Raw genomic sequence first — 27,579 nt, 5'->3', positions numbered from 1 at the left:
GCGCGTCCACCGATAGTCGGTCACCGGGCCGGAGCTCATGCGAAACACGTCCGCACAGCGTCTCACTCCAGCCGCCTCTCATGAGCCGTGATGAATGCCGTGACATTCTATATCACGTGAGCCAAGGTGCCACGTTTCTGCTTTCGTCTGCTTCTCGGACGGAGGTGAAGAAATGGTGGGAGAGACCATCCGAAACGACATGGGTGGATGAAGTCACGCGTAAGTGATAAAACGGAGTTGGCGTTGTTAAAAGGCCATGCTGTCTCTTAGGTAGTTTCTCACGAGAACCAACGCCGAGAAGGGAACATCCAGCCAGTGAAAAAGCGAAGGGCAGCCTGAAGGAAATAAAATGATCAATTTACAACGTACGTACAAAACGCATGGGCGAGGAAGCAGCTTCGACGTTAGCTGTGCCTGCCTTTTGTAGGCCCTGGAGGAGGAGGGTGCATCTTTGTGGTTGAGACTCATCCAGCGTCTGAGGGACGCACCCAGTGTCTCTGGTGGACGCTTTTAGCGTCTCTGCAGGAAGGCCACCAAAGGACAAGAGCACTGCACAACGCGAAGCGCGTTACGCACGCTACTGCAGGCCAGTCGTGCGGCACCTTCCAGGTAATCTGGCTGCAGGCACTGCCTCTGGAAGTATTTGTAGTGGTAGGTCGCAGCACATTTGTAACAGCGCGCACAATTTTAACCAGGAGGAGGAGGAGGAATAAACTTGATTAAACATGATAAACTTGAGGAGGAATAAACTTGGAGGAGAAATAAACTTGAAGTGGGGGAAACCAAGTTTGACAGGGGCTAGGTCGGGGCCCAAGGGGCCGCAACGCTAGCAGGCCAGTCCGCCAGCTTGGCCTGTATATGCAAATTCAGGCTCTTTAAGGACCTCTCTCACGCTTCCAGTGAGGGAGATGGCTGCAGGAGCTCCTCGGGTGAAGGGTTATTGGGCCAACCCATACGTAGTCTTGTCCTGCCTGTGCTAGGCCACAGTTAATGCACTTGTGTAGCTTTTCATCTTTCACTATTGCGGCCAGCCTCCTCGGGCTCCCCAGACAGCCCGACGGAACATGAACCGGGAAGTGGTGTGGTCCCAGGAACCAAATCTGAATGACCTGGCGCTCAGACACGGAGACTGGCTCAGCCAGCACCGAGAACAAAGAAAGCTTTATCCACCTCCCGATGAAGCATAAACCCGGGCCCAAGCGACTTCACTGCGAAGGGCTCAGACTCATTGTATACTCACAATTTTAACTATTAGCGTGGAGATCGAGCGGAGTCACCGCCTGGGGGCCATTGGCTGAAGTTCTCCCACGGTGGATCACTCCGCGCGTTGTCTGCTAACCACACAAGGCTAGCGTGTGCGTGTACGGGGCGCTAGTCCTCAAAAGGTGCTTTGTCCCGCTTTCAGCGCAAGTTTAACTGCTTGTGCGTTTACCTAGCAATATATACAGAAGTACTTGGCCTTGCGGGGTTGTACATGCACTGCAATAAGGTCTGTTCTTGCATTTGCCCCGAGTACTGTGTATTGTCATCGCACCCACCATTCGCCAGTATGATGTCGGTGTAGGTGCTGCTTTTTATTTGAAGCACATCCTGAAGTGTACTGAGCGTCGTCCAAAACATGAATATTAAGCATCGTGTGAACACAGCGTATTAGCGACTCAGTGTTAAACGAAGTTTTGCATTGTAGTTAGGTGCCTAATTGTGGCGTTCTTGTTCATCAGTTGTGCGATGAGCTTTATTTGTGCTTGAGATATTCTTTTAATGTACGGTCCTGGTCTCACGACATTGCTGTCTAGTAAATTTGGACACTTGGGTACCGATTTGTCCTTAAACAAAGCAAATATCACATGAATGTGATACAACTTCAGTTATCTTGCACCATTTTAATATTGCGTGACATTTCAACAGACGTACCTGTGTTTTTAGATTTGGGTTCGTTGAAAACCAAGATTGTCAAAAAAAAAAAAATCCAGTCGGCATGTCTCAAACACGCATAATTTCATGCCAGAGCTTAATCTTTTTTTACATTATCTTGAGCACTGTTATGACGTTGTAAAAAAAAGCGCATGAGTGGCGCCACATGCAGACAAAAACATATCCGCACCTGCGTTTAAAACATGCGATGCACCCAACCGCATACGCGGGTTTTTGCCCGTGGTGTGGAGGACAGGCAAAACTTGCACACAATAAATAGGAATGTAAGTCAAGGCGAGTTAAAATTAATACGCCTCAGATTTCGGCGAAAAAAAATCACGATGGAGCAGTGGGAGACCTTGCTCGCCAGCGAGAAAAAGGAGGCCCAAGTGGCGCTCTTGAACCAGGCGTGGGGGGCTGCTGAGGCCAGTGGAGCCCTGGTCTAAGGGCCCTACCCACCTGTCTCGAACCCTTATTTCGTTTTTTTCCCTCTGTAATGAACGTTTTCCCATCCATCCATCCATCCGCATGACGTTCTAATAGACTGCTTAACGGAAGGATGGAGCGCTATTCGCTTACAAAAAAAAAAAAAATCTTTTGTGCTATCAAATAATCAAAGCTTGGTTTTATCAATGTAATGCAGATCACCAACCTAAGAAAGCTGCGTGCTGAATTGATACCTTTTTATACTGTCATTAAACACGAAGCATTTCTTTGCGTACTGCAGACAGTTTTACTATCTATCTATCTATCTATCTATCTATCTATCTATCTATCTATCTATCTATCTATCTATCTATCTATCTATCTATCTATCTATCTATCTATCTATCTATCTATCTATCTATCTATCTATCTATCTATCTATCTATCTATCTATCTATCTATCTATCTATCTATCTATCTATCTATCTATCTATCTATCTATCTATCTATCTATCTATCTATCTATCTATCTATCTATCTATCTATCTATCTATCTATCTATCTATCTATCTATCTATCTATCTATCTATCTATTTGCTTTGGTTTCGGTACTTTCATGATCTACCGCCATAACGTGTGCTAAATCAAAATAATATGGGAAATAATGATTTGACGAATACGACTCACTGGCCAAGACATGAGTAATGTCACAATCCCGTCGCGTACGTCATCAAACACTCCTAAATCAGTGCCACAGGTATGTAGGTATGTACCACAAGTGTTAGACAGTATGTTGGCCAACGAACGGCGAGGACATACAAGGGTGAGTATAACGCTTGATCGTTAGGAAGAAGCGGACTTCGGCACCGTTGACCGGACGAATGCAAAGAATAATTGTCATTGTCCCAGCAGGCATTGCACCACAATATTCTACGTGTAAAGATTCTACCACAGAGCTACGCCAGGTTTCGGAACCACCTTTTAATATGGCCCTAATGTTCGTGAAGTGCCAATTGCGGTTGCACTGCTAGCTTTCCAATTTTATAAGCATTGCATATTGAGAGCGAAGCTCCTTATAGCGGGACCGGGTGAGTGGTCGTTCGTCGGTCCATGCGGACCGACGAACGACCATATCCTTAACCCCGTTTGTTCCCTAATCCACTCTGCTCTCTTCTTGTCTTTTAAGGTTACACCTACCATTTTTCTTTCCATTGCTTGCTGCGTCGTCCTCAATTTAAGCTGAAGAAATTGACGTATGCACGTGGGAGGTAGTGGCCAGATACTGCACCAGGGTGGCCAATCCTTCTCTGGTGGGACCCCCCCCCCCCCCCTTAGCTCGAGTCCGTGGTGTCGCTACACACCAAATGCCTGCTTATGCAGACGCCTCTGCGGGTGTTGTCTTAAGCTGCAATAGAAGGCGCTGTCCCATAGAGATGCAAGCAAACTTCTGTAGGCTGACGATACAGTAGATGGCGTTCTACGGATTCTGTGTCGTCATCCCCATTTCTCATCTCGTTTCCGAGAAGGCGCTGGCCCATAGACATGCGTACAATATTGATGTTGGGTGAAGGTACGCTAGATGGCGTTGGTGGTGCAGCTGCTCTGGGCTTCAACCTCTCTTTAGTCAAACAAGGAAAACTTATTGATGAGGCACTACCAGCATTAATGTACGCAGATGATATAGTGCTAATGGCCAACAACAAGGAAGATTTGCAGAGATTGATGGACATCTGCGGTAATGAGGGAGATAGGTTAGATTTTAGATTCAGTAGGGAAAAATCAGCAGTCATGATTTTCAATGACAACGAAGGTAGTGAGCTTAGAATACAGGAGGTCACGCTAGAGATAACAGATAAATACAAATATCTGGGCGTATGGATAAGCAATGGGACCGAGTATCTGAGGGAACACGAAATATACGTGACGACTAAAGGTAACAGGAATGCAGCAGTCATGAAAAATAGGGCACTGTGGAATTACAATAGGTATGATGTTGTGAGAGGAATATGGAAAGGGGTCATGGTTCCTGGGCTGACGTTCAGCAATGTGGTCTTGTGCATGAGATCAGAAGTTCAAGCAAGATTAGAAATTAAGCAACGTGGAATAGGTAGGCTTGCTTTAGGAGCTCACGGGAATACACCAAATCAGGGAGTACAAGGTGATATGGGATGGACATCATTTGAGGGCAGGGAAGCTAGCAGCAAGATAAAATTTGAGAAGCGATTGAGAGAAATGGGGGAAGAGCGTTGGGCTAGGAAGGTTTTCAGCTACTTGTACATGAAGAATGTCGATACAAAATGGAGGAAGCGAACCAGGAAGTTGACTGGTAAATACTTAGAAAACAGCAGGTGGCCAAACCAAAAAGAACTATCGGTTAAGAAAAAAGTGAAGGAAACGGAGACTGAGATGTGGAGAATGGGCATGATTAAGAAGTCTGCACTAGAGATCTATCGAACTTTTAAGCAGGAAATTGCCAAGGAAAGGATCTATGATAATACTCGGGGAAGTTCTCTACTGTTTGAGGCCAGGACGGGAGTACTGCGAACCAAGACATATCGGGCCAAATACGAAGGGGTTGACACAATATGCAGTGCGTGTGGAGAGGAAGAAGAAACTGCCGAACACTTGATAATGTTCTGTAAAGGGCTTCACCCTATAGTTCAGGATGATGGCGCAGAGTTTTTCAAAGCACTGGGATTTAGGGACAGCGAGGGCAAAATAGACTTTAAGTGGGTAGACTTAACTAGAAGGAGGTTATCTGATTGGTGGTTAAAGTCAAGGCACGAGTGAAAATTAAACCCTTCACTGCGAAGTACGAATCCTCAACTTCATTATTTAAAGGAAAAAAAAGATAAATGTAATGGTTCGTTCACTAAGTATTACGGCTAGGTGGCGTTAGCCGCCGCCCGACCTAAAGGGTACAGCCACATCCATCCATCCATCCATCTCCGATTGGCTGCACGCGGGCTTCGCGTCATTGCGCCTGGCGGCGAGCTCTCATCCCGTATTGTTGCCGGACGGGTGCGCTTGCCAGATATTGCTACTTGGCGGACCATGCACGACAAGGAGCGCAGAGAGCTGAAGGCTGCTGGAGCTCGTACTCGTCGTCTGAATCCCAACACGGACAGAGGAACGTGTGTAAAAGTTGTCTTGGCAAAATTTAAAGTCACGTCCGGGCCAAAACTCCTATCGATCTATTTCGCCGACCAAAAGGCGGTAGATATGAAGGTGAAAAGACAACTGGTCGTTGAAGTTTGAATAAAAAAATGGCCGTATATCCATGAAGTGAATGATGGAGAGTGGGGAAAAGCATGCGTCCGTCCATTCGTTCTTGCTTCCGTCCGTCCATGCGTCCGTGTGACCGCCCGTGCGTCCATCCGCCCGCCCGTGCGTGCGTCTGTTCGTGCGTCTGCACGTCCATTCGTGCGTCCGTCCCTGCGTTCGTCCATGCATCCGCCCCTGCGTCCGTCCATGTGTCCATTCGTCCGGGCAGCCATCAATGCGTCCATCCATGCATCTGTCTGCGTGTCCATTCGACCACCTAGTCAACACTCCAAGTACCACCATCTCGCATCTTTTCATCATAAATTCCGCATATAGAAGCACCACCATCCAGCGGACATTCCAAGGACTAAACGAGATCGAGGTGGCACACGCACACTTTCTGACGGCTTGCGCTTCGTGTCTACTTCCCACCTTTAACCACCTTGAGTTCATGGTATATACTAGTTCACTGGCACGGCGGCCCAATGCTCGCTAAACCTTTCCAAAAACCAAGGAGGACACGCCCAGCGAGTATAACGTTGCCAGCTTTTGTTGTGAGATAGTGCTCAATGTACATGCCGATGGCTGCTAATGCGGCATAATAGACAGGAGAATTCGGCTTTTGCTTCGTATCTACTTCCCACCTTTAACCACCTCGAGTTCATGGTATATACTAATTCACTGTATTCATGGTACTGCGGCCCGACGATCGCTAAAAATTTCTAAAACCAAGGAGGTTACGCCCAGCGAGTATAACGTAGCAACCGTTTCTTGTCAGATAGTGCTCAATGTACATGCCAATGGCTGCTAATGGGGATTGGGAGACAGGAGAATTCGGCTTTTAGGTAACGCGCACGCTGCGAATTTCTTATTGTTCAACAACGCACAGAAAAATCTCCCACCGGCACCACCTTGCAGGTCAAAACGTAAGATTGGTTACGTACTACGACTACGACGAAGGACGAACGGGTGCCATTTTAAGGAGCTTTGCCCCTAATTGCACACACACATTATCGCTTTGATCACTGCTTGGCGAAACCACTTAAGATTTCACGCTGCAATCATGATTGCTTCACGAGCTTCGCCCCAAACTCTTCATCATTCACCTCATGGACATGCTGTGATTGTTTTTTTATACCTACGATGCAACCGACACGTCGGGTAAGCTTCAATTGTTGTCAGGTATGATCCGCCTTACTTTATGTAGCAGTATCCAGGACTACAATCCTCGCGAGGAGCAGCGTTTTATATAAGATTACCGCTTTTGGTCTTGATTCATGTTGCTGTCGGCATCGTTACGCACCTGTAAACAACTGGTGGCATAAAACATATACGGATCTTTAATATATGTCTGTGGCTGCATTTGTACAGATCTTTATGGCAACTTCGTAACGTTTCGCTGAATAAAAAGTTACAACACAGTCAGCTTGTATGTGCCTCCTTCGCATAACATTGAGTACGCGAGATCTGCCAAACTTTCTGAGTAAAAACTAGCGCCATAAGGTGATCTCAGCCATGTAGCTTTTCCTAATAAACTTATCAACTGTCCTACGTTCATATCGTGGAGAACTGAAGGAAAAAAACTAAAATTTGGATGCGTATTTGCAGTCATTTTCGCTGATTGCCCAAAAGTATAGACTTTCTTTTAGCCCCGCATTTTTTTTAGTGTCCAAGACCAGCATGCATGAAGCAAAGAGTGAATTCTGTCACAGAGCATACTGGGCGGTACACAAGCTCGACACTTACAAAGAAAAATAGAAGAAACGTGACATATTGCCGAAAACGCAGTCGCCAAGCTCAGACACCCCTTTCAATAGCACATTGCGTTTCTCTCACAAGTTATAGTGACATTCGATGAACCTCATGCATTCATTCGGCAACAAACGACATATTACGAGCAGGCAACACACAGTCAGCGCGTTTTATTCACCGAGATTCGGCTTGCACTTCTCACAAAAGAGTGGTGCTGCCTACAATTGTACGCGCACCACCGACCACATATCCCGGCGGTCGAAGGTGCTGCCACCCGAAACACGATAATGGGAAACTAGGGACGCAATTTAATAATGTGAAACAACGTGATTTGATGAAGCTACGCTTTAAAGAACTTAAGTGTTCAAATTAATTTAGGTCGGCTAGCCTTATGTCTAGGGCGTTTATGTTTCTGTAACACCATTTTAAAGACGATAGTCTTTCTTGGGGACCTTCCACGCAAAAACTTTGGTCTTCTCTCTCTGTCTCTCTGTCTGTCTGCCTGTCTGTCTGTCTGTCTGTCTGTCTGTCTGTAATTACACTTCTCTGTTTGTCCACCGTTACCGCGAATCGGGTATTCTAAACAGCACTAGCTGATACCCCGAACGGCCGACCCCATCCGCAGTGCCCACCAATGTTGCTCAAGGACCAGCATTCTTGCGTGTACGATTGTCAATTGAAAGCAACGTATTGCACATATCTGAGGCGCCATAACAACACACATATATTCTGCATGTTCGTCTTCTACTAAAAAAGCATACATAAGTAATTCTAAGGGCCGTAGGGTTTATCACGCTGCGCTGATCATGCAACGCTTGCACGAAGAAGTGAGTGTTTCCAACGCTTTGCTAAGACGACATGGTGGTGGCACCTACCCATCGCTTTGCGTTCTACACCTTATTGTCTCCGAGACGAGCACGCACGCCCGTTTCAGGGCCACGCGCTTTGTTTTCCAAAAACTGCCAGATGGCGCTCATGTCTCACGTGTGACGTGACTTGATGCACTCGTTCGCCTCTGCTGCATGCTCGAGGCACTTAAACGCAGCGCCTCCGGAATACCATTCACCAATTTTTTTTTGTGCAGGACATCAAATAACAGTTTTGTTCACTTTCTCCACACGCAAGACTATCGTCTTTCGATGGCATTTGCAGATTACATGCAGATATGGGGCCAATTCTTTACATTATATGGAGCATTTGTACGGCGCTGTTACATTCAACTTGTCCTATAAAATAGTAAGATTTTAAATGCGCAGCATTTCTTGGTGAACTTCGGTGACGGTGAGCGTATCTATCTATCTATCTATCTATCTATCTATCTATCTATCTATCTATCTATCTATCTATCTATCTATCTATCTATCTATCTATCTATCTATCTATCTATCTATCTATCTATCTATCTATCTATCTATCTATCTATCTATCTATCTATCTATCTATCTATCTATCTATCTATCTATCTATCTATCTATCTATCTATCTATCTATCTATCTATCTATCTATCTATCTATCTATCTATCTATCTATCTATCTATCTATCTATCTATCTAGCCACCTACGACCTTTAGCTTTCCTGGCTGTTTTAATTACGGTATCAATACCAAACTTCGTATGATATAACATGACTGTATGACGAACATAGCTGACTTGTCACAGCATGAAAGTCCTGACATGTGTGTCATAAATGTCACGATTTTAATGTCATGATCTTGCTGCTTTTGTGGTGGTTTCATTCACATGATATGTTGCAAAACTGGTATGGTATGACATGACTGCATGGCGAACACAAGCGAAAGACCCTAACATCGAAATCATGACATGCGTGTCATGTAACAACATGACTACATGCTGCATCTATGATGTGCTCGCTGCCGTTTCGCTAGCATGGCATATACCGAATTTTGTATTACAGGACGTGAATGGATGACGAAGGTATGTGACTGGTGCAAACACGATAATCCTGAGATGGGTGACATGTAACAACATGACTATATTTCATGCTCATGATGGACTTGTGGCCGTTTCACTAGCTTCTCATGAACCAAATTTGGTATAACGGGACGTGAATGGATGAAGATGGTATGTGACTGGTGCAAACATGATAATCGTGGGATGCGTGTCATGTAAAAACATGACTACATGCTGCGCTCATGAAGCACTCGCGGCCGTTTCGCTAGTTTTGCATGTACCAAATTCGGTATTACGTGACGCGAACGGGCGACATCGGAAAATGACACGTCGAAACAAGATAATCATGACATGCGTGTCATGTAACAACATGACTACGTCCCACACTTATGATGCGCTCGCGGCCATTTCCCTACCTTCACATAAACAAAAATTTGGTATTAACGTCACGTGAATGAATGACGAAGGTGTGTGACAAGTGCAAACATGATAATCATGAGTTGTGTGTCATGTAATAACATTAATACACGCCACACTCAAGGCGCCAATACACTTCGACGTGAGCCGGCGCGCGTGCACGCCGGCGTTCATTTTATTGCGTCGCGCCAGCTACGCCACGTCATGCGTGGATGAGTAGAGATTAGTGATTAGTAGAGATTAGTAAAGATATGTGGATCTGCCCACTGACCTTCATTGTGGATCTGCATGCCATATACTCGCAGGCGCGGGCCACGCTGCGTTGCTGTGACGCATGCGCGTTTGAGCGCACACGGCGTCCCTCCGTCACGTAGTGAGGCAGATGCGGTGCTGTCAGTAACGTCGTCGGCGCGAAATGCAGCATGTCGCATTTTGCGACGGTTGCCACCAGGCCGCGCCGACAGACGGTGGCTGCGCCGGTCGCGCCTGACGTCACACAATAGAGTGCTTGCGTTTTGGTGGCGTGGTGTCGCTGCGCCCAGCTTGCGTGTGCGTCAACGTTTCGGCGGAGTGTAAAGGGCTCTTGATGACGCACTTGCCGCCGTTGCGCTAGCTCTACATGTACCAAATTTAATATCACGGGAAGTGAATAGAAGACAAAAGTAAATGACACCCCCAAACCTTATAATCATAATATGCGTTTCAAGTAAAACATTTCTACATGGTACATAGATGAAGAAGGTAAAAGACACATCCAAACATAATAATCATGATGCGGAAGTCATGTACGGCATAATTGACGTTCACCTCGAAACGTTGTGGTGATTTTAAAGTGACCTATCACCATTCCTCATTCGTGCTTCGCATATCATCGATTTCCACGGCACGTGGGATCTGCCAGTTTTTTCTCGCATCACTGTCATGAAAGCTCTGCGATGAAATGTTACCCCCGTTCTTCATATTTGCAGCTGTTAAACGCATCTGTAGTTATAATATGTGCTATAAGTCACGCAGCGTTATTACCTAACATATAAATTGTCCTTCATTTCATGAAGAACTGAAGCAGATCACCTTTTTGCGTACCCGTGTGAACAGTGCTATTGAAATAAAAGCACATGCCTACGACTGTATTTTTTCCTGTGTCCATATGTGTTGAATGTAAATGCCGAAATAGCTCAATTGTGCTACTGCAGTGCGTAGAAGGTGGAACACAAGCTAAACACAAATAGAACAAGAAACGTCATATAGTGCGAAAGCGACGGCTGTCACCTGGAGCCAGAATTCCTTTCACGGGCAGATTGCGCGTCCCTCCATAGTAAGAGTGTCGCTGGATAAGCTTCTTGCAGCGATTTGGCGGGGAAAAGCACAGAGATTACCAGTGGACTGTGGCCAGCACATTTATTTGCCCAAAATCACCTCAAACCACTCACAATGAAGCAATAATGTTTGCTGCCCGTGTGCCGCTGTATGCGCGCCGTAGAGAACGCGCCACCTGCTGCCTATCGACACTACCACGGCGACGATTTTGCCGCCTATAGTTCTTTTCACACATGGCTTCCTGGGCACCACCATAATCCTCGCCATAGGCTGCGCCATATAGGCATGAATCTACAAAAAATTCACTGCCAAGGGTGTGATGACTTTGCACTGACACGCGCATCCTTGCATGGCGGCGTTTTTTATAGTAGTATATTGACACTCGTCTGGATTTTGCCTCCGGCGTCAAGATCAGTGTCGCCGTCACTCACCGTATATGCATACGTGAGGTGTGAGTGCAAGGCGCGTTAATCACTGAGCTACGAAAATCTTTTTCGTTATTTAAAGCACCTCCATCAACGTTTAAACGGCAAGCTATTTATATCTACCACTTACCGCTGGTGACGGGCATCTAGGGGGGAGCTATCGTGTTTTGAGCATTACCAACAAGATGGCGCAATGAGCAGGGCGTCGCTAGGGAGCCTACATGACCGCCTGGCACCCATCGACCCACTACATGCCGCCAACGCTCCTCCGACCGACAAAACATAATGTTGCCAGATGACAATGCTGCGCAATCGCGCCATATTGTGGCCTGCACTGCATGTACGCCTGGCTCGACTTCGTACTCATGAATGTGGCCCATCATTGGTGTAAATAAGAAGCAGTAGATGCATCAAGCGTGAAATGAGTCCATCGCAGGCATCCAGCATCGGTGTCAACACGAAATGGTAGATTCATCAAGCGTGAGATACGTCCGTCGGTGGCGTCCAGCATCAACGTCAACACGCAACAGTAGATGCGTCAAGCATGAAATGTAACCGTCGTTGTAGAGCGTTGGCGTTTACACGAAACAGTAAATGCATCAAGCTTAAAATGTGTCTTTTGCTGGCGTCCAGCGTCAGCGTCAACACGAAGGAGTATATGCATCAAGCGTGAGATATGTCCATCGGTGGCCTCCAGCGTCGACGCCAACATGAAACAGTAATGTGTCAAGCGTGAAATGTAACCGTCCTTGTCGTACAGCGCCGACGTCAACACGAAAGAGTAGATGCGTCCATCGTGAAACGTAACCGTCGGGGGGGTCCAGCATTGAGGTCAAAAAGAAGGAGTAGATGCGTCAAGCGTGAAATGTAACCGTCGTTGTCGTACAGCGTCGGCGTCAACACGAAACAGTAGATGCATCAAGCGTGAGATATGTCCGTCGGTGGCGTTCAGCGTCGACGTCAACACGATGCAGTAGATGCGTCAAGCGTGAAATGTAACTGTCGTTGTTGTACAGCGTTGGCATCAACACACAAGAGTAGAAGCATCAAGCGTGAATGGTATCTGTCAGTGGTGTCCAGCGTCGAGGTCAACACAAAAGAGTAGATGCGTCAAGCGTGAAATGTAACTGTAGTTGTCGTATATTGTCGCTGTTAACACGAAACAGAAGATGCATCAAGCGTGAAATGTAACCGTTGGTGGCATCCCGCATCCGCGTCAACACGAAACAGTAGATGTATCAAGCGTGAAATGTGTCGGTGACGTCCAGCATCGGCGTCAACACGAAACAGTAGATACATTAAGCGTGAAATGTAACCGTCGGTGACGTCCAGCGTTGATGTTACCACGAAAAAGTAGATGCATCAAGCGTAAAATGTGTCCGGCGATGGCGTCTAGCATCGGTGTCAACACGAAACAGCGGATGCATCAAGCGCGAAATGTGTCCGTCGGTGGCGTTCGACTTCGGCGTCAACACGAAGCGTTAGGTACATAAAAGTCCCAGGTAGCACGAAAAATTACAGCATATTCACGAGGTGAATGATGACGAGTGCGCCGACGCGGATGAACGGACGGATGGACGCACGGATGGTTACGTTTCGAGTTTGATGCATGTAACGTGTTGACACCGACGATGGACGACAACGACGGTTACATTTCACGCTTGACGACCTGGCCGATGCTTGCGTTTCGTGTTTTGCATGTAACGTTTTGACGCCGATGTTGAACGCCACCTACGCTTACATTTCGCGCTTGATGCACCTTATGGTTCGTGTTGACGCCGATGCTGGACGAGGCCACCAATGGCTACGTTTCACGATTGATTCATGTTAGGCGTTGACGGCGACGCTAGACACCGCCGACGATTACGTTTCGAGCTTGATGCATGTTACGGGAGGCATTGGTAACGTGTTGACACCGATGCTGGATGATGCCACCGACAGCTACATTTCGCGCTAGATGCATCTAATTCTTCATGTTCACACCAACGCTGGACGCCACCGACTTTTCACGCCTGATATATTGAAGGCTTTTGCATTAAAAATAAGGTATTAGCTTGAAAAAGGGCCTTTGAAAATACACAGCAAATCACTAATAACCTTACAGATGACGAGTAGCTGAGGGGGGGACTGTACGGCTGGCCCCAAAAGGGCGGCATGCAAAAAATTATGCTAAATTTGGCATGAAGCAGGCAACAGCGTGCCCGACAGCTCGCTGATTTTGGTTTAGTTTTGTTTTATGGCTCTTCTTGACATGTCTCCATCCTAAAAAAACGTGGTCATGCAGGCTCCCTACGCGTCGCTAGAGTAACTGCATATGGTCCCTATGGGACCAGAGTAGTGCATAGGTCTGCCATCTTGGCTGGCTAGCAACCACAGTTATGTGGCGAAATCGCCCTTTGTTTTTGCAAGCGACCCCGGCCATTGTTTTCTTTGTCATGTTGCATATCGACATACTTGGCTTGCATCATTCACGCGTTGTTAGCAGGGATTGAAGGCCACTTTTTTGCCCGATTGCCAACAAAGTGCAGCGTAGGAGCTCACTAAATAGAGTGGTAAAAAGTGACGTTCTTGCTCAGCGTATGGCGAAAAGTGCAGCGTGAACATTACCAAACTGTTTTGTCTTGCGACATGCACATTTCGCTACTTTTCAGAACTTTTGACCGGATAACGAGGGGGACATTCAGTATTTACGTTACGCTGGGGAAATGCGACATCTTTTGACCTTGACGCCACATGAAAATACCCGATTTGTCATGATGAATAAAACTCCATGAAGAGTTATGCCTTAGGCTTTTGAAGTGCGTATAAGAGCAAAACGGTGAACTCTTTGCACAATTCACGTTGTGTGACGCACGGTTGTTACTTCAACGTTCTAAAACAATTTACTAAAGATGTAAACGCAAATTCTCGCCTGATATGTAGCCTACACATAAAGTCAGTTTAGAGATCAGCTCGAACTTCTGGCGTAGCTTTGCGGTAGAGTGCAGGACTGCTACGCAAAAGACGTGGGTTAGATTACCAAATGCGTCACGCATGCTTTTTTCTACGTAGGCTTTTTTTCTTTTTTTAAACTTCGTGCGATAGTGGTCACAGACACCGGCAAAGGCGAAAATCTACGGCGTCGGAAATAGACTTGTCATCTCATGAGAGCTTTCGCTCTAACATTCAGGGTATTCAACAACCGCGCCATTTTAGCTACAACAGTATCGAATAAATATATCTTCTTTTCATGAAAATAGGTAATCAGGCTCAGTTTGAACAGCTATCAATGCACAACAAAGAACAGTGCAGTTCTCTTTTAACATGTGAACTACAAACTAAGGAGCACTCAACAGCTGGTAAAACTGGTAAAATGCCTTTTACCAGTTTACCCAGTCACTGTAATACTCCGATGACTGTGATCGTAGAACTGCAGGCCTCGTGCGCAAATAGAGCTGATCCACAGTCACCCGCACGCATCCATAAAGCGCGCTCAGAAAATGCGCGAAGACAAGCCGGATTCGCTTTGAACTTGCCTGGCGATGATTCATGCCAATGCCGCAGTGGCGTCGGAACACACAAAATTAACTTGAGCGTCAGCTCCTCTACAATGCATGGTTGCTGGCGGGGCCAGCGGCGTTGGAAAACAGTTGCGCTACTCTGGTCCCGTAGGAACCATATACAGTTACTCTACGCGCCGCCACATCGTCATGACGCAGCGGTGCGCGCTCTCATCTCCCACGCGTGTTTTGCCCCGCTGAGAGGAGGGAGTATGACGCTCACTCGCGCGCCCTTATCTCGGGGTGGGGAGGATCGTACGTCTTTACTGAGCTTGGCCTTTCACCGGAACCGTTTTGTTGCAATTACTGGGCACACAAAAGTAGCTGCTATCGTTGCACAGTCTCCATTCGCGAAAAGAGTGCACTTTTGAGATACAGCGAAGTAACAACTGAGACACTTATGCACGTTTATCTATAACTGTGAGTACGTTTCATGCGTCATTTGTGCGTGAGAAACGTGGGCCACGTTTTGATATGCTTGCCATTCTGCACTTGACCTTCCAATTTGTTGCTATGGCGTTCATTACTTGGCCTTTGTGGCAAAGCTGTGACTTTTAATTCCCGTCAAAAAATCTGTAGCCCGGTTTCAGAGAGAACAGCGTTTAGGGCCTTTTTTTCGCCGAAATTCTGGTGTCGTTGTTAGTGTGGTCAGTAGGGTGCGAAAATTGAGTTCTGTCAGCGAGATAAAAATTGAGAAGGGTGAAAATAAATTAGATAACTAATATGTTTGGTTCGATTCAAAATCCAACGCATGCTTGTTAAGTGGCAAGCAGGTGTTTTCGAGCACTTGCCATGCCGCTGTTTTCAGCTGCGCCATAAGAAAACAAATATGAATGTTTTGTAGCGATAGGATTCTCGTTGGAGCTTATAAGACTGCGTGGTAGAGGCATGGAATCACGCCCGGCGTCAAAATGTGTGAACCGCGCTATGAATGGGTCCTGTAAAGACCGACGCATTACAAAGTAGTCAGACATATTTAATCATTATTAGCTGCTGTGCAAGTCATCAGGGGCTGTTAAAACTTTTTTTTACTTTGAATTCTGTTTTATTTAAACAAGTACCCCTAGAGTTTGAGTTAACGAAGTGTCACACACTTCGGGTGAGGCCCCGCAGATCTAACATCGATGTGCAGCAGACTCGTAGGCTTACACTTTACGCTCTGGCCTGCGACACCTGAAAGGCCTCGAAGAGGTACATCTTAATTTTATTTCTAGGTCAGTCGACCCGTGCGGGTTAGCATGTGAGGTGATGTATGAGCCTGACCGACGTACTCTAAAGCAGACACCTAAATTTCATACAAAATGAACAAGCATTTAAATAAAACAAGGGCAATAGGCAAGAGATTACAAAAATAACAAAGGAAAAACACTAATACGAGATGAAAGAAGAACTATAACTGGTACAAACAAAACACAAGTTCGTGAATTGTTAATAAAGTAATCACATGATGGAAATCAAAAAGAGATGCAAAGAAATGATTACGAAAAAATCATGGTCGCGCTTTTGAATTGCTACGTGCCACGCAGTGCACACAACTACAATTATTGAAAGGCAGGGTATAATAAAATAACAGTTAAAAAAAGTCACAATAAAAAGTTCCATACGAACCAGGCCAGCTCTTGGTACACGTAGGGGAGTTGACGAGTGCTGCTGGAGATCTCGCCAGCTTAGTAGACGACGAGGGTGCCCGGTATTGCAGCTGTCTCAATACGTTGCGCGGGTCACTCGATACTTGCCGCCTACGCGAGCCTCGCGACACTGACAACCACGTTTCTTGCTGGTTGCACGTCAACTCCAGATTTTGAAGCAGTCAAAACTTTTTCGTGGCGCGTCTTCTCAGGAATTAATTTCTTTTTCTTCGAACACATGTCTGCCCCTTTCAGTATAGGTGTAGGGAAGACATGGTGGCGCCATTGTTCGGTCGTTAGTCGCTGGATGTCGTCTTCCCAACACAAAAGCGTTTTTCCTTGGACAATGGGGTGCGCGTGCGAAATGAAAGTGGCAGTCGTTTGTGAGACGACGTATTGTATCTTATGAAACACATTATTGGTATATTCCAGTTGAATTACAACTTGCTTGTTGTTACTATAAATTTGCTAATGTACTAGCTTGACAAGCTATTAATCCCCCATTTTTTTTCCGACTCACCCTTCACTGCTGTAGAGTACCACAGAATAGCAAAAAAGCCAAGCGTAACATAAAAAAATTTGAGAATTGAAAATTCTAAGCAGTAATCAGAAACACAAATGGTTGCATCTGAAAATCCTAGTAGTTCGGATTTTTTAACCCTCGAAGGCCAGAGGCAGCTATGCCTTAGAAAAATTGTGAGAAGGCACTCACCATGCATAATTGCACTATGTACTATCGCACAATCATGCAATTTTTGCTGCAACCTCACCTAATAATTAATGTATCCAAAAAGTTTTTTGGCACAATATTTGCAAATAAATAATCTAATAGTGATGTCATTCTGTGATAATCTATAAAGTTGTTGCAGGGCTCATTTAGTGTATTTTAGGATGTTATAATAGGAGCCATTGGCGTAAAATTAGTCTTCTTGGCTATGCTTACAGTGAAACTCTTTATGTGTGTGTGGCAGAGATCGAGGTTGCAACCACCCGACTAGAGATGATGCTTGCTGACACAGCTTCGGCTGTTCACCCTGAAGAGGCCCGCTATGCTCACTGCATCGGGCGCAGAGTTAGGCATCCCATAATCAGCCGAGAACTGCCTGTTCTGGCTGACAGCTTAGTGGACCGAAGTTTTGGAACTGGTGAGGCAGCGTCTCTACAGTATTGCCTTTTTAAAGCATATTATAGTACTATGTAGTTTAGAACCACAGCAAGTGGTCCATGTGTGTGCACTTTTAGTGTATTGTCATGGGAAAGTGAAGAACCGAAGAATGACAATCTCAAAGATTGAGCCACTAAAATTCCTAGCAAACGCACCGGCCCGAGCAAGTGCTTCCTCCAATTTCACTGCTAATTTCAATTTTTTGTGCTGTTGTGAGATAGCGTCTACGCTACAGGCTTGTATGTTGCTGACAAAGTATGCTGTACATCGTGGTTGCGCAGGCTAGAGATATTCTCGGCTCACTTAAAGTTTTCAAAGGATGATATGGCAAATTTAAAGCAAATCACCGGCAAGCTCAACTCTTACTTCATCCATCCAGCGAGGAAGATGTACGGAAGCGTCGGGTACAGTAAGCTGGGGAGCCGGCTGATGCTTTTTGCACTGCACTTTGGGTCGGGGTGCTGCGACGCAACTACCTTTCCAAAGAAGTTTATAAGTGGCTACTTCTGATTACCAATGGTCACAGGTAGCATGCTAAGTGGTTGGTTTTCTCTTTGAATAGTGTTCTTCACTGCATTACACAGCTCTGTTGTGGTAATGCTTAAAAGCAAGTCCGTCTGTATGGGGTCTGTCATGACTTATGATAGCCATCGCCAGTGGCGTACCAACTCTTTCGCGAGTGGGAGAGCAAACCTAAACTATTTTTGATACGGCATACTGTTTTTCATTAGTTTTTTTGCTTTTAGAATTTTCTGTGTGGCACTAAATTGCCTGCTTGTTATATGACGTCACGAAGCCGGAGAGCGACTCCTTCAAACTGTAATTCAGTAGGCTAGCTGTCAATCACACAAGCAGCGGCTACATATAGCAGGTTTGGAGCAGACTGCTCCAACCTGTACCAAACCTGTACCAAAGGGTATTTTTCAACTTTCAGAAACAAGACCAACTACTTGCAGTTCTTCTATTGAAAGTGACGTCACGGTGGACCCTGCGTATGAGGCAATGTGAGTCAAACTGAGCAGAAGGTCGCTGTTGCAATACGGTCAATGTCCCATTTCACTGACTACTTAGGAACCTCGAAATCATCCGAAAAGATGAATTTACGTTGTTTTTATCCTGCTCAAGCAGTCAGCTGCTCACAGCCATGACCGAAATAGTTTAAATGCCTCCCAGTAGACTTATCAGCCATTTTGGTGCACGGCCAGACCCTCGTAGATGCATTTGGGACTTGCCGCAAACCCCCTAACCACGTACCAGCAACCAGTTGCAAATTGGCATCTCATGATGAGTGCTGCCGATACCAGCAAAGCATCGATTACATTATATGGCTGTCACGCGCCGAGTGTTTGCAAACGATGGCTCGGCAAACAAAGAGAGAAAAGCGGGCTCGTTCGTATTATTAGGACTTCTCTGATGCGTGTCTGCCAGTTAACGATGCAGAATTTCGGCAGACAAGCAGCATTTTCTGGTGCAAGAAGCCGATCGTTTCCAGTTGTGTTCAGAACATTGCAAGCTCAGTTTGCCCAGTTACTACTGGGGCGCTTGCTGTGCTGTACGTTCGCTTTTGTCAAAAAGTGTTCTTGATGCCAACTCTGTGACAGCACACAAAATTGCGATGACGACCTGTTTTCGTTAGTGAATTGGTGTTGAACAAAGAGGCAGCATGAACTGTGGCGCAGCACTTTTGAGTTATCGCCTATTAAAAACGTGCCGTACGCTTACAGCTGGGCCAGGGCACATGCACTACCGAGTAGTTAACTGAAGATGCTTAATATAAAGGCATGTTCGCTGTTAACTCGTACTAGTTCGTTTCCTGTGTTGCTTCCGTCTCGCCTCTGTGCGACTCCAGTGCATATCAGTGAAGACATCGCGCCACTGTGATGTGATGGTGGCGCCTTTTGATTTTTGGTCTGCTTCTCCCCATACCATTTAAGCACGGTGACAAAGCTGACTTAGACATTGCTGTGGTGGCAAGAAAGCGCCAATTCGAGTCCATGAAATGGTAGACGTAGTAGAAACGAAGCTTTGAGTAATTATGTTTCAGACCTGGCATGTGAGTGGCAGTCCAAAAATTGGGCACCGAAGAGTTTTGGCATCTGAAACTGCAGGCGTTTTTTTACATTGCCGTGTATGGGGCTTGCAACTGTGCTGCGAAAGCATCTGAATTTTTAAGCATGGCTGAAAACTTCAGATTCCGGAAAATCGTCACTTGTTCATATTTGCAAATATTTACGTGGCCAGCATGCGCGTTGCTGGGTGCACACCTGAGACAGCTGCTGCACCGACCAAAGTCGACCAGTTCACTAGTTCAGGAAGCTTTCTGCTTGGTGCATCAAAGACTATTTTTGTGCTTGGGATGACGCGGGCATGGCTTACTCTTGGACTGACACAGTAACTGCCCTGTATTCAGAAATGTTTACTCTCAGACGGTCGTTCAAAGGTTCAAAACACCCTACACAGTTTCTTATGGTCTTAGGCTGTAGGAAAATAAGTGTGTGGTTGATGAGCTTAATTAATCAGTCGTGTGTTTTCTTCGGTTGAAATTGATAAAACATGGAGTTGTCATTCTAGGCATTTCTTATTTTGTTCGAATATGAAAGCATTGATAATAATGTCACCTTTGGTCATTTTGCAACAAGGTGCTATGATTTTATATTTCACCATTGGCTTTCTCTACTAGGTCAGGTTAGACGTGGTTGATATGTATTATTCTGTGCTTTTATATTTTTGTTATGCTTGAATAGTGAGCGGAAAATTGTGCTTTTATTGGTCGTCTGTCATGGACGCAGTACGTGTCTTAAGATTGTTTCTACTGACAAGTTCTTCCAAATGCATGTTTGCCTGCTCGAAAACCTGCTCCAAAACAACCTAAGCCAGTAATAATGTAACGATGTTGAAGGACTCGGGGTTTAATAAAACGTATTTATTAAAGGGTGAACTTGTGCCCACAACTCAAAGGGACGATGGTCGTAGCACGTCACAGCAGAACACCAAAGTGATGATGATGATGATGATGATTTCACAGCCATGGCTCGTACCCACTCAAGAGGATCAGCCAAGAATCAATGACTTAACTAAGATTTTTTATTTTTTTTTCAATACCGAAACCACCCACCAGAAAAAAGAAAGAAAAAAGAAAAGACACCCTAGGCAGAATGAAAGGAGTGCAATAGTTGTTTGTCACTGGTTCAGATAAGACAATTATTCATTACCTTGAATAAGAATCAGCATAGTTAAACAGTGCTCTTGTGTTCGTTGGAATTTTTTTGCACGAATAATAATCACGCAATTAAAAGCTTAATTCTTTTACTTTCATTAAGGTACTTGCAAACTGCATAGAAAACGTTCTCATGGCTGAAGCCCAGATCGTAAGCACTAAAGGGAAGTATGTTTTCTATACTGAAATTCAGCCCCAGGCTAGCGAACGGGAGGACTAAGAATGTTTTCCTGAGCAATTTGTATCGGTGACTTGATAAAAAATAGCGCTCTATTGTTTCCCATTCTGAACAAAAGTTGCATAGTGGTAATATCGCCAGACCAGCGCTATGTGAATAGAAATTTAACGGGGGGACAAGACATCGAAATCTGGTTATTATGGTTTCCAACTGTCTTGTAGGACACCAATGAACTTTTCATGGAAATCTTAAATGAGTAACTTCTGGTGTTGACAATATTGCTTCCATAGCGTCTGCACTGAGCGCAAACTTTCTGTATCTTGTCGCAGTTATAGTGGCCACTTCGGGAAGGACTGATAGTACTGGCCCTTCCAATGCTGCTCGTGCTAGAGAGTCGGCGATTTCATTTACTTCTAAGCCGCAATGACCCGGTACCCATACTAATTTCAGTAGCTGCAGGTGAGGAGGAACTAGCATAAGGAGCGTCTTTAAGGCCGTTGATTTTGTTGACGCCATAATCGACGTACATACTGACAGGAAATCCGTGATTATGATCGCGTTAGCGGCATTCAAAGGTAGCTTTCGCAGCGCTAGAACTATTTCCAACAGCTCAGCTTCAAAAACTGGGGTGAAATCCGGTAATCTTAATGAAAAAGACCAGTCAAGCGAATGGGAGTATATACCTACACCTGTCTTTTCATCCATTACTGAAGCATCTGTGGCTATAATATTATTCGTTTCTGCGTGTGCAAGATAATCCTGAAGTCGGCGATTTAAGACCCTATAGGATTGTAATTTGGGCTTAGAAGGAAAAATATCATGGAATTCTATCTTAAGAATTTGATTTGTAACCTGCGCCGCAATCACATCTCGAATTTTTACATTTAACCTATCGAGTTGTAATTTGAGGTGTTCGAAAGCGTGGCCAATGGGCAAGAAAAAAGCTGTCTGTGTCATTTATAAAATCATATTCAGATCGTCTTGGCGCATAGCTATAAAATTTCAGAAACGTCTGAAAAGTTAGGATACGAAAACGGCAAGGCAATGTAGGTAATCGTGCTTCCTGATACAAAACATTGTTTGTTACAAACCTTGGAAGTCCTAAACACAATCTCAAGGCTTCTCGTTCCGGCATAACATGAGGCTTTATTTTATAAGCAGGGCCACCTGAAAACAATACGCACCCAAATTCTAGGATTGGTCGCATATACATTTTATAGATCATCACCATTGTGCTTCTGCGTAGACCATATCGGCGGCTGCTCAGTCTACGAAGAATTCCTAAGCGCGTTGTGCTTTAAATGCCATGCTTTCTATGTGGGGAGTCCAGTTTAGGTTGGCATTATAAATTACTCCCAAATATTTAAGAGATTCCTCCTGCGGAATGGGCTCTTGTTTATAACATACTGAAATTGAGATGGGATCGGATGACGGAAATATCAATACTGCACTCTTATTTACATTTAAGGTCATGCAGACTGCATCTAGCAATCTCTCCAGCATATTGACTTATCTCTGTAGCTTTTGATATAAAGACTATATGTCACTATGTGCCGGGAAAAATGCAATATCATCAGCATATACAAACACCTTCACGTCCTGGCAATGCGGTATAGTGCTAAATAAGATGTTAAATAGAACTGGCGATAATACAGCGCCTTGGGGGACACCGCGTGTTTGTTTGCACTTTAACGATGCGCAACCATCCTTAAAACAATAGAACTCTCTTCCTCTCGAAAATTCCCTCACCCAAGCCAATATATATTTTGGGAGATTGTGGCTCTCTAATATGTCTAATAAAACTGAATGTTCTACACTATCGTATGCCTTAGCTATATCCAATGTCACTAGTGCCGCATGTTGTCTTTTTTTGCGAGCAAGTTGAATGCAGCTTTCTAAATCTGCGTGTGCACACCAGATTGAACAATCTGTTCTGAAGCCAATTTGATTTGGATTTAATGTCAAATTTTCCTCCATCCATATTAGAATTCTTTTATTGAGCACTCTTTCGATGAGCTTCAATATTTGATGTAAAAGAAATGGGTCGAATGTTTTCTATGACATATCCGAATCCTTGTCTGCTTTGTATCGGCACTATTTTAGCTAATTTCTACTCATACGGAATCCAGGCATACTTTAAAGAATAATTTACAGTGTTTAGTAGATCAGATGGTAATAATTTGAATAATATTTTTATCATAGCAGTTGTGATTCCATCCGGACCAGGAGCTAACGAGGGCAAATTTTGTATCACTTGTGCTAACTCTTCCTCTGTAATTTCAGTAACTTCAATCGTTAACGCTGCTTTTTATGAATCGTAAGGCTTAGTTGATGTAAATCTACACTCCAGGCTTTCAGCTATGATATTTAACGATTTTTTGTTTCTTCTGAGGACATAATCTCACATTCTATATTGTTTGGAGATTGCAACATTTTACGTGATCTCATGAACCTAAACAGCGCTTTTATGTTACTAGGTTTTGAAAGGTGATCAATGTTTTCTATCATATTGTTCCTTAGCTAAACAGACTGTGCGTTTAAAACTTGCAGCGTAATACTTGTAATCAGACCAGTTTTAGGGGCACTGGTTGTACAACATTTTTTTTCCAAGGTTCCTTTCTTCATCGAAAATCCCGGGCACAGTCCGAGCTCCACCACAGACTACGGGTTGTGCTCTTTGCGGATTAAACAACAAATTCTGCTATTTTTATGTTCTTTTGATCAGCGCATTTAACCTCATGGCTTTCGTATCTTCTTGCTCTTCAGAACGAGTTGTCAAGCAGATTCTAAATCTTTCCTAAATTTGGTGTAATTAATAAACACTCGAGTCTGACAGCCTGACATTATAACTTGGCAAGCAATCTCGAATAATATAGGCAAATGATCGCTGTTAGTTGCACAACCACACGCACTACACGACAAACTAGTGAGTGATGAACTCACAAAGCTTAAATCTAAGGCTGAATGAGACCTATCACTAATGTAAGTGGGTGTTCTTGAATTCAGACAAGTTATTATCCGCTGTCCACTCCCACAATATCTTACCGCATTGATCAGTTCGGAAACCCCAGCACGTATGATGAGAATTGAAATCGCCGATTAGAATTTTATTTTGATAACTAGAAGTTACTGCAGCGTCTAAACATCGAGTATCAATTACACCTTTAGGAAAGTATGCATTCACCACCAAAAAGGCATGCAGTCTGGTAAGGTTATTTTTAAGGCGAGAATTTCCCTGTCAGGTGATATGAGCTTATACGCAATTTTTGCTTTGAGACCTATTCTATTATTAATAAAGAATGCCAAACCTCCACCTTTCGATGAACGGTCTAGACGGAAAGATCTGAATCTATTTGATTGAAAAGACTGATGCATTGAAAGCCAAGTTTCTTGTAGTGCAATAATATCTGGAGAAAATTTCGATGCCAAATATATTAAATCAGTTGTTGCAGAGTGAATCGATCGGCAATTCCAATGAAGGATTTTAGGTGACCCTATTGTTGCTCTAAAATAGCCTCGGCGATGGCCTTGTTTAGGATATTTTCTTTAAGAAAATCAGCTTTAGACAGGATGTTCTTCTGGTATATTTTGGTTATTGAATTGACAGGCGCGATGCCTTTTTTGTATAAAGGGGATCTCGAGCGCTTTAGTGATCGGGGATCCATCTCCATTTCGTCCGAGTCCTCCACGTTCCTGGTAAGCTCGCATTGAGATACGCTACCTTCCTCTATGAATCTGCAGCTACCGTAGGTTGCTGTGGCGTATTGGAGCCATACTCCTTTGAAATTTCAGGGGAGTCACAAATGTGAAGGGCTTCCATAGCCTGCTGTGGCGTATCAGAGTCATACTCCTTTGCAAACTCCGAGGAGTCACTAATGTTACGTGGTGCGCGGAGGTTGTTTTCCGCTGCACCCAACATTTGAGCCATCTAGTGCGATAGAATCTGGGCCAAGGACGCACAAAGATTCCCAGCGATGCGCTCCATTGCTTTCTCCACTGCCTTCTCAATCGCTTCCGCAATAGGGACAGAGAGAGCTTCCATTGTTGGCATATTACGAGCTGGTACACCAGCGTAGTCTTGTGTTCGTGCTTGTATTTCAAGTGCTGCTTCCTTACGCGAACACCGTCTTCGTTTTACTATCTCTAGAATTTGCAGTTCATGTACCTTTGCCGAACAACTAGAGCTATCGGCCACATGAGCTTCGTTACATAGGCAACACCTTTCTTTATCACTCCGACAGTCGCTAGAATTGTGACCTTCCCCGCATACCTTACACCTGACCGCTTACCTACAACCTTTCATTGTGTGACCATAACGCCAACACTTTATGCATTGGAGCGGACGAGGAGAGAGCGGCTCTACTCTGTAACTTAAAGGCCAAGCCTTCATTTCTGATGGTCAGACTGATCCCGCAAAAGTCTCAATTACAGACTCAGTTGGTATTTTGTTCTTATCAACCACCCGTCCACACCGATAAACTGAAATAGCACCTGCTGGCGAAAACAGCTCTAGTACTTCGGAGGGTGGCATGTTGGCATCGACGCCACGCACTAGACCTCGGGTACATTCTAAATGTGAAGGTATGAACGTGCTCACCGGCTGGGATGCAAACATCGAGCACTTCAGTAGATTTAGGACACATGACTGGTCTGGCGAAAAGCACAGTATGCCTCCTCTGCCGAACTGGTGGACCTCCGTTATGGACTGGAAATGGGCCATCACTGACCGTATTTCCACCTGAATGATTTTTGGGTTTTTCATCCGAATGATGCCGTCATTGGTCGGGACTAGAGCCACTGGAACCGATGATATTCCGTTGCGCAAGAAAAGATCCACTGGCACCTCCTTCGGATCCGTAGAAGCAGACCAAAGAAAAGTCCCTGGCCCTGGTAAAGATAAGGGCATCTTGTCTTGTCTGAACTGCACAAAAAACACTTATCAAACAACTATTGCAGTATAAGAAACGATGATAGATCAAATAACCAAACACAGCTACTTAATTCTTGGCCACACCCCGAGAGCAAGCTTCAACGTTCAGCCACGTTGCATGAACGTGGCCAGCAGTGAATGACGCCAAAGATGTCTCCTTCTTCTACTTCCTCAAGAAGAGTCCCAAGCGCGTGGCGCACATCAGCCGGGGCCAGCTGGGTTCTCATGCTATCATCATCTTCCCTGCGCAACACTAGACGGGGCGCATGTATGTCCCTGTGCACGTGGTGATGGGCGCGTTGTTTGAATGCAGGAACTATGTCGCGGGCATTGTAATTTTTCACGTGTAATTTTAGTGGAAAAAGCAGCGCTGGCGTAGTGGTTAGACCATCCGCCTTGCATGCAAAAGGTCCGTGGTTCAAATCCCGGTGCCGTGCAGTTCCCAACCGGATAAAAAAAAATCTGCATCGTGATGGAACTGCATTACGAGGCCTGGGGTGCGGCCTCACCGGTAACCACCGCCGGGAACGCACTCCCTCACCAGAGAAGGAATGGCCACCCTGGTGCAGTATCTGGCCACTAACTCCCACATGCATACGTCAAATAACTCACGGCCCTCAGTCCCCAGCAGCTGCGGAGCAACTGACCACGGCGGTGGTCAGATCTGCAACGCAGCAGAGGGTGCTAAGAATCTCTGGATCCGGACGGGCCGCCATTGGAACCTGAACTTGGCAACGTTTAACGCGAGAACCTTATCTAGTGAGGGAAGTCTAGCTGTACTATTTGAGGAGCTAGAGGGTGTTAAATGGGATATAATAGGGCTCAGTGAGGTTAGGAAACAGATGACGCCTATACGGTGCTACAGAATGGGCACGTCCTTTGCTATCGGGGCTTGGCTGACAGAAGAGAACTGGGAGTGGGGTTCCTAATCCACAGAAACATAACTGGCGACATAGAGGAATACTATATCATTAATGAAAGGGTGGTAGGTATCGTAATTAAACTGAATAAGAGATACAAGATGAAGGTGGTACAGGCTTACGCGCCTACATCCAGCCATGATGACGCTTCAGTTGAAAGCTTCTATGAAGATATGGAATCGGCAATGAGTAAGGTAAAAACACAGTATACAATACTGATGGGAGACTTTAATGCAAAGGTAGGGAAGAAGCAGGCTGGAGACCAGGCAGTAGGAGATTATGGCATCGGTACTAGAAACGCCAGAGGAGAGCTACTAGTAGAATTCGCAGAACGCAATAATTTACGGATTTTGAATACCTTCTACCAAAAACGAGGAAACCGCAAGTGGACATGGAGGAGCCCTAATGGCGAAAATAAGAACGAAATAGACCTTACAATGAGTGCACACCCAGGCATCGTGCAGGATGTGGAAGTGGTTGGCAAGGTACGATGCAGTGACCATACAATGGTACGGTCTCGAATTCGCCTAGACTTGAGAAAGGAACGACAGAAACTGATACGCAAGAAGCCAATC

The 27,579-nt window shown here is 45.1% G+C and overlaps 1 protein-coding gene across 2 annotated transcripts in view; it reads left to right on the top strand.

Moving 5' to 3' along the window:
* The window catches only part of LOC119168102 (putative thiopurine S-methyltransferase), a 98,596-nt gene that overhangs the window by 15,152 nt on the left and 55,865 nt on the right, over window positions 1-27,579 (top strand). The window lies entirely within an intron of this gene.

This window comes from Rhipicephalus microplus, chromosome 6 (genome assembly GCF_043290135.1).
Source record: "Rhipicephalus microplus isolate Deutch F79 chromosome 6, USDA_Rmic, whole genome shotgun sequence".
Classification (NCBI taxonomy): Eukaryota; Metazoa; Arthropoda; class Arachnida; order Ixodida; family Ixodidae; genus Rhipicephalus; species Rhipicephalus microplus.
This window is presented reverse-complemented; position numbering and strand designations above follow the sequence as displayed.